A 9,365-nucleotide genomic window follows, 5' to 3' on the forward strand; every position below is an offset into this window, starting at 1 on the left:
AAAAGATGAGGTAAACTCCATTTAAGTTTTGTTAAACACAATCACCAAAGCAATTGAAATTCATATCTCAGATGAGAATCTCTTAGTGAGGCAATAACACAAACACTTAGTGTCAAGAAGAAAACAAAAAGATTAAAAGAACTGTACAAAGCAAAAACAAAGAAAATGCTTAATCTAAACTACCATTCACTTAATCATTGTCAATCTTTTCCAATCCCCGGCAACGGCGCCAAAAACTTGATACGTAAAAATTAGAATTTACGTATAACCGGCAAGTATACCGGGTCATATCAAGTAATAAGACTCACAAAGAGTGAGGTCGATCCCACGAGGATTGGTAGATTAAGCAACTTTAGTTAAATGGTAAGTTTAGTCAAGCTAACATGATTTTTGATTTTATGAGCAATGTGACTTTTGAACATAATGACAGGAATTTAAATGGCAATTAAGAACAAGAATATAGAAATAAAATGGAAGTAAATAACTGAAACTTAAATTGCAAGAAACTTAAATAACATCAAAGATAAATGGCAAGGAATTAAAGGGTGCAGAAATTTAAAGAACATAAGAGTAAATGGAAAGAAGTAGATGAACAGAATGTAAATAACAAGAGTAGTAAATAGACAGAATGTAGAAAGGGATTGGGAAATGGGTAATCAAATAACTAGAGCAAGAGAAATGAGAATTAATGATAGAGAGGATCATTAGGGATTAGAGATGTTAGTTTTCATGAATTGATGTTAGTCAAATCCTTCTCAATCTTGGGTATAGATCTATGGCAAGTGGGTGATTGGATCCCAATCTCTTGGTGATTCAATCTCTCTCAACATAACCAACTGCCACTCTCGTGATCTAATTGTTCATGAGAAGAGATGAAGCTCAAATCTATCCAGCCACACAATTCCTATAATCTCAACCAAGGAGAGTTACATCTCACATACTAACCAAGGTATATTGATTAAAGAAATCATGAAAGGATGAACGCTAAACTGAATTATGTGGCTCATTCCTCAAACTCACCACATAATTCATATAGATTAACCCCTCTCTCGATGGTGGTTGAATCTTTGAAGATCAAGAGTCTCCTCTTTAGATCAACCACTAGAATTGAGGAGGAGAAGATAGGTTCACCAATTCATTCTAACAAACAGAGCTCCTCCCCTAATGAAAGTGGGGTTTAGTGAGTCATTGCTCCAATTTCATCAACAATTGCCATGAACAAAAATTAAACTAAGTATAAAGGAAGAAGAAGAAGAATGAAGTGCTTAAAACTTGAAGATGAAGAAGAAAAATTCCAATAGAAAACCAAAGATGAGCATTCTGGGAGAGTACCCGGAAGTTCTAACAAAAGCCAAATAAAAGTGCTAAAAGTGTCTAAAAATTCTAAGTGTAAAAAGTATTCAAAAGTCCAAAAGTCCCCTACAAGTACATCAATCTCTTCTATTTATACTACTCCTAAAACTCTTCAGAGATCTCCAATTTGGGTTATCAATGTGGGCTTTCTCATTGTTGAATTCTTGGCTCAATTGGAAGTGTTGCTAGACTTGGAAGGGAAGAGTTCATTCATCATGTTTCTGGCCCATTGAGGGCGTTATTGGCACTAACTCCAGGCCAAATGCACGTTGGCAACGTGCAGGACAATTTCCTGGGCATGAAGTATGAGACTTGGGCGTTGCTAGCCCAAGTTGTTGCCAACAACTTGCTTTTCCTCTTCTTGGCCTTTACTTTCATGCTAAATGTAGCCCAGAATTTGAGTGTCAACCTTCAGCTTCAATATGGACTATCATACATCATTGGAAAGCTCTTGATGTCTATTTTCTAATGCCACTGGAATCACCTCAATTGGACTTTCCTAGCTCAAGTTATGGTTCCTCAAAGAAGGTAAGGTCAAGCTGCCAAAATCGCACACGTTTTTGGTGAAAACGCCCTTGTTTCCAGCGTTGCCAACGTGCTCAGATTCTGAAGCTCTAAATGAAGCCATCTTTTGAAGCTTCAAACGAATGCCAATCCCATACTATGATATATGGTTGGAAAGCTCTGGATGTCTACTTTCCAATGCCGTTGAGAGTGCATCATTGGAAGGTCTACAACTCAAGATATACTCCATGGAAGAGGGCAAGGTCAGGCTGCCTTGTTGGAGTTGTTGTGAATAACGCCCATACATTTCAAGTTAGCAACGTGCACCACAATTTCCTGGCGTTGTTGTGAATAACTCCTTCTCTTTAGCACGTTGGCAACGTGCTCGAGCCTTTCTCAAGGCTCCATGCTTGCTTCCTGGCGTTGGCAACGTGCATGGCAAGGCCAATGGGCGTTGGCAACGTGCATGGCATGCTTGTGGGCGTTGGCAACTTGAATGGTGCCTCTCCCTGGCGTTAGCAACTTGAATGGTGCCTCTCCCTGGCGTTAGCAACGTGAATGGTGAGGCTTGGCGTTGGCAACTTGATTCTGGCGTTGGCAACTTGGCTGGCAGCACCATTTGGCGTTAGCAACCTGGCTGGCAGCACCATTTGGCGTTGGCAACCTGGCTGGCAGCACCATTTGGCGTTGCCAACTTGGTGTTGGCGTTGGCAACGTGGTGACATCCTCCCCTGGTGGCCCTTGGCGTTGCCAACTTGGTGTTGGCGTTGGCAACGTGGTGACATCCTCCCCTGGTGGCTCTGGCGTTGCCAACTTGGTCTTCAAGTTGGCAACTTGCAATCCTTCATTTCCTTGCATTTGGGGCTTAAGTTTCCCTCTGATTTGAGCTTCCATTCCTTGTCACATTATGGACTATTGTATATCGTTGGAAAGCTCTTGATGTCAGCTTCTCAACGCAATTGGAATCATGCCAATTGGATCCTTGTGGTTCAAGATATTCATCCTTGAAGAGGGGAAGGTCAAGCTGCCAACTCTGCTGAACACACACCAGCACGTTGCCAACTTGGTTTTCAAGTTGCCAACGTGCTGTTCTTCCCTGGCAGCACCAAATGGGCGTTGGCAACTTGGTTTCCAAGTTGCCAACGTGCTGTTTGCTCCTGATTGCACAAAATAGGCGTTGCCAACTTGGTTTCCAGGTTGCCAACTTGCTATTCCTCCTTGTTCCAAGCTTTCCTTGCTCCATTGTCTTCTTGCTTCATCCCTAACATAAACCAACGAATTTTCCTCAAAGTTTTGCCATCTTATGCATTAAATTTCAAGGGAATCATTCACATCAACTTGCATATAATCTTCTTGAATCATTTGCATGAATTATGCCAAATTTCACTTAATTCTTGGTTCATGGATGCATGGAGGAAAACTCACAAAATTGCTCATTTATTTCAAAGAAAGTGAATGAACCTAAGCTAAAACTAACTAAAATAACTAGTTAAAATGGCAAATATGCGAATGCATCACCTCTGCTTCTATTTCTTCTCCTACTGCCATTCCTCCTCCAAAAAGACCCTGGACTGTCGAGCCTTTTAATCTGGATGCTCCTGACTTTGATGCTGTCGGGTTTGTTGATCTACAGATTGCTCCTTATGGTGTCATGCCTACTGATGATGTGTCCATTCTTCATCATTTGGATTTTATCACTCGGAGTGGCATTAAACTGGCCCACATGGGAGCAGCTTTATACCGGACCACCCAAGATCTTCCTATCCATGCTACAAAGGCCTTTATGGAGGAGGCCAAGTCAAAGTTTGACCGGATTAAAGGTTTAAAAGAGGAGCTTGAGGTGAAAGTGACCAAGCTGGAGAAGGAGTTGGAGGGGGAGAAGACTCGGGCTATTGGTTTGGCGGCCTCTGTGAAATTAGATGAGAGATGATGGATCTCAGGAACAACTTGGAATTTGTCCGGGCTGATTATACCGAACTCCAAGGTCATCTTGTAGGCAGTGTTAATGCTGCTTATGAGAATCTAAAAGAGCAAGTTCGAGTTCTTGCGGTGGAGCTTGACCTTTCCCTTTTTAGCCTGGACAATATTGTTAGAGATGGTAAGATTGTTCCTGATGATCCTGACGATGATGATGACGTCAGTCCTCCTGTTGTTTCTTCTGCAAAAACCTCTAATATACGCCCTCCTCTACTTTGGCTGAAGTCACTCAACCAGAGTCTGATCCCAATGTTCAAATCCTGAACCGAGATGATGGAACAGTAGATGCAGTGCCCCTTTAGACTCGTCCTCCTTCACCCCGTGTTGATGCCACTGAGAAGTCTTTGGATCCTCAATGATCATTCTGGGTGTTTGTGTAGATAGCACGGCTTATGGGCTTTTGAACTCTTTACATTTTTGTAAATGGTGGTTCTGACTTTTGCTACATTCTTTAGTTGCTTGTAGCAACTTTATTTTGAAAAACAAAGTAGTTTTCGAGCTCTTGGGGCTGATTCTGGTGGCCTCTTTGAGTTTTAACTGGTACTTTTTATGACACGTTTGTCTGCATTTGTCTGGTACCTTTTTAGGATTTTCAGAGAGTTGGAGCCTTATTGTCTGACCTCTTTGAATTGCCTTTGTATTTTCATACTTGTGGCTTGATTCTTTTTGAGGTTGTGGATGTTTGGGTCAAACTTGTATGTTGACTTCCTCACTTCAGTCACAAGTTATTTCTAGTAATCCGTTTTGTGTGGACCTTTGTTAGGTTTCTGTTAGGAATTACTTTTTATAACTTGTTTGCAGGAGGCCGACTTCTTTATGTTGGTCCCTTCTAAGTTATTTTTAGTAATCCTCGTTTTTGGACTTTTGTCAGGTCTCTTTCAGGGATTACTTTTTATAACTTGTTTGTGGGGGGCCAGCTTCATCATGTCAGTCCTTTATAAGTTATTTCTAATAATCCTCTTTCTTGGAACTTTGTCAAGTCTCTTTCAGGGATTACTTTTTATAACTTTTTTGTGGGAGGCCGACTTCATCATGTCGGTCCCTTATGAGTTATTTCTAGTAATCCTCTTTCTTGGACCTTTGTCAGGTCTCTTTCAAAGATTACTTTTTATAACCTGTTTGTGGGAGGCCGACTTCATCATGTCGGTCCCTTATTAGTTATTTCTAGTAATCCTCTTTCTTGGACCTTTGTCATGTCTCTTTTAGGGATTACTTTTTATAACTCTGATTTTGGGGCCAACTTCTTTGCGTCGGTCCCTTCTAAGTTATTTTTAGTAATCTTCTTTTCAGGGATTGACTTTTTATAACTTTGGTTATTGTGATCGACTAGTCCAACTTCTCTATGTCGGCCTGTCTTTTAAGTTATTTTTAGCAACCCATTTTATTAAGACCTCGTCAGGTCCTTTCTATGGATCACTTTCAATAACTTCTTGCATTATTCTGTTTTGTAGCTTTTTCATCTTTGCCGATTTTGTCGAAGTCAGGTTTGATCCTTGTTTGGTTGACCTTTTGATGAATTTGGTTTTCATCTTTTTTTATCTTTATTGTGGTCGAACAATGAATTTGATCTTCACTTTCTACCGATCTTGTAGCTTTATAATCGGACGATGAATTTTTTAGTGTTTCAGACCAATGCTCTTGAGAATTTGTAGAAAATCTAAAAAACTTTATTCAGAAGAAAATGCACATATATACATGTGGGGGTTTTATCCCTATAGGTCGAGCAATTTTGTAGATCTTGACTTGGCACCTCATTAAAAAATCTTTTCAGGAAAAAGAGTGTACCTTATCCTAAGATCTTTATTACCTCTAACTGTAGTATCTTCTTAGGTTGCAAGCATGCCACAACCTGGGAAGCTCTCGCCCTTCTCGTTCGGACAGTTTGTAGTAGCCCTTTCTAAATACTTCTATGACTCGGTAGGGTCCTTTCCAGTTTGATGCCAGCTTTCCTTCTCCAGGTCGAGTTGTTCCGATATCCTTTTGGATTAGGATGAGGTCGTTCTTGGCAAAACCTCACGGTACTACATTTTGATTGTATCTTGAAGCCATTCGACATTTTAATGCCTCTTCTCTGATTCGAGCTCTTTCTCGAATTTTTGGAAGTAGGTCAAGATCTTCCTTTTGAAGTTGGGAATTGGCCTTGATAAACCACTATTTTACGATTTATATTGTATTTAATTAGTGGTTTTATCAAGCTTTTCACCCACTTATTCATAGGATTTGCATGATTTTACAATTCCTTCCTAGTTTAGTTTTATGATTGAAAACATGCTTCTTTGGTCTTAATTTAGCTAATCTTAATCCTCTCTTATTACCATTTGATACCTTGATCTGTGTGTTAAGTGTTTCAGGCTTCATAGGGCAGAAATGACTTAGAGAATGAAGAGGAAACGTGCAAAAATGGAAGGAACACAAGGAATTGAGGAGATGACCAGCGAGAAGTCACGCGGTCGCATGGCTCACGCGACCGTGCAAAATGGAAGAAATCAGAGTGACGCGTTCGCATGCCTGACGCGATCACGCGGATTGGAAGTTGCACGACCGATGCGAATGCGTGTACGACGCGCACGCGTGGTACGAAAAACGCTGAGTGACGCGATCGTGTAGACGACGCGGACGATTGACGTGCGCGATCTTCAGAATTACAAAAGTCGCTGGCAGAGATTTTGGGCCGCATTTCAACCCAGTTTTCGGCCTAGAAACACAGATTAAAGTCAGGGAACATGCAGAGACTCAAGACATCAATTCACATCAGATCATATTTCAATCTTAGGTTTTAGATGTAGTTTTTAGAGAGAGAGAGGTTCTCTCCTCTCTCTTAGGATTTAGGATTAGGATTCCTCTTAAAGGATTTAGGATTTCGACTCTTCATCAGGTTCAATATTCCTTTTACTTTATATTTCTCTTTTACTTCCAGATGCTTTAATGCTTGTATTACTTATGTTGCCAATTTGGCTTATGAACTTTTCATGTTAGGATTTTCTTAATTAATATAATTTGAGGTATTTCAGACTTATGATTGTTTTCTCTAATTTATGTTATTGATGCTTGGGCTCTATCCAAATTATTTTCATTCAAGTAGATTTTATTCCCTTTTGGCTTTGGTAGATTAATCGGTAACTCTTGAGTTGTAAAACTCAGCAGTGGTTGAAATTGGCAGATTCTAATTGATCTAGATAATTATAAAGCTAATCTTCCCACAAGGATTGACTAGGACTTAAGGATCAAACTAATTAGTCCACTTGACTTTCCTTTGCTTTAGTAAAGGTTAACTAAGTGGGATTAAAACCCAATTCTCATCACACCTGATAAGGATAACTAGGATAGGGCTTCAAATTTCTCATATCTTGCCAAGAGTTTATTTTATAGTCATTTATTTACTTTTCTTGTCAATTAAATTACTTGTTCAAACCTTTTTTAAAACCCCAAAATATACCTTTGCATAACCAATAATAAGAACATACCTCTCTACAATTCCTTGAGAAGACGACCCGAGGATTAAATACTCGGTTATCAATTTTAAAGGGGTTTGTTACTTGTGACAACCAAAACGTTCGTACGAAGGGATTTTTTGTTGGATTAGAATCTATACTCATAACTCGACTATATTTTTTATAAAATTCTTTACTAGCAAAAATCCTAACGTCAAAATGGCGCCGTTGCCGGGGAGAGAACTAAAGATTGATGGTTTAGAAGTTATAATAAATTCTCGTTGCAAGTATAGTTTCTAAACCAAGCAATCAACCTTTCTTACAAAAGTTTTGGTTGTAACAAGTAACAAACCCCTAAATAAATTTATAACTGAAGTATTCAAACCTTGGGTCGTCTTCTCAAGGAATTGTAGGGAGGTATGTTCTTATTATTGGTTATGAGTCATGTGGTAAAAATGTCTCCCACGCGTCCGCGTCACCCACGCGAACGCGTTCCTTGAAATCGACGTAAAAATGGTGTATGGCCGAAAGTTGAGCTAGACTTGGGCTGGCCTCGTGCTAGGAGCACAAGCCCTACCACGCGTACACGTGCTCCACGCGTCCGCGCCGTTTTTCCAAAAAGGACAACCACGCGATCGCGTCCCCTACACGATCGCGTCACCCAGATTTTTGGCAAAATGCATTTAAACAGAGAGTTGTGTGAATGCGAGGCTACACTCGTGCCACTAGCACAAATCGAGTCACGCGTCCGCGTGCCACACGCGTTAGCGTCACTTCATCAACGCGACCCACGCGACCGCGTGCCTTATGCGTTCGCGTCGCCTGCGCCACACAGCTTATCCAAATCATCCAAATATCTTATATTTTCTTCCCTAAATCTAAATCGTTTCTTTCCCTTCTTATTTCTTTCTTCCTTCCTTTCTTTTTCTTTCTTTTTTCCTTTCAATTGGTGTTAGAAATTTATTTGGGTCATTATTTTGCTTGTGGATTGTTAAGAAATTGCTTGACAATTATATATTTTTTTAAGGGTGCTTGCATGTTCAATTTAATACTTTCCATACCTTATTTATATGCATGCTTTGTGTTTATGAAAAAGCCCGTATGGCATTGTGCATTCTTAATTATTATATCCTTCTACTCTAATGCCTGCTTTTCACAAAACCCTTTCCAATATTTTATTAATTGAATATAATTGTCAATACAAACGTTCTTGTTAGTTTCTCACGACTAATAATACATTAAGGCTTTAAATGCTTGATTTACGCTATTCATGTCTTTGCCAGCATGCCAATAAACATCTTGCATTTAATTGCCTCAATTTATCATGCTATGCATCCATTGATGTCCTAATTTCATGGAATCGCGACCATGTGTTAACGACATTCTTCTTTATTTTGGCATGATTCTTACTAGTACTGCCCTCTCCCTTACTCTATCCCTTTGACTTCATGTCCTTTTCTCTTCTCCCTTTTTCAGGCTGGCCCCCAGGAAGAGTAAAGAGAAACACTCTACAACGAGCACCGGCTGAGGAACCACAACCCCCGCCACCTGCACATTTTTGCATACACCGACGACGGTGCAATCTTTAAGTGTGGGGAGGTCGATACCGATCTCCACGGGTTAGTTAGTCCCTTCTTAACACCAATTTTTGTTTTTCATTGTTGCATTTGCATGTTTGATTGCATGTCTGTTTTATTTTGTGCATATTTTACCACTTGGTTGAAGTAATATTTTCTTTTTTAAGAAACCTTTTATTGTATTTCACTAATTTGAATAAAACTTTTTGAAAAACTTTTGTAAAGAAATATTATTTTAGAACATGGTTTAGAGCTAAGAACACACAAAACCAGTGAGATTTTGAGCCTATTTGATTGGTTGCATTCTATCAACTAATATTTTATTTTTGGTGTGTGTTTTTCTCTCTAAAATTGTAATCTTTGCGTTGCTTAATTCTATATTTCCACTGTTTGATGTATGCATGCACTTATATGATTGAGGCCTTGTTTCACTAAGCTTAGATATCCATATGGCCTTACCCTTCCATTATCCTTTGCAAACCAATTTGAGCCTATTTTACCCATTTGTTCTTTACTTTAGCTC

This window comes from Arachis hypogaea, chromosome 10, assembly GCF_003086295.3.
Source record: "Arachis hypogaea cultivar Tifrunner chromosome 10, arahy.Tifrunner.gnm2.J5K5, whole genome shotgun sequence".
In the NCBI taxonomy this organism is placed as follows: Eukaryota; Viridiplantae; Streptophyta; class Magnoliopsida; order Fabales; family Fabaceae; genus Arachis; species Arachis hypogaea.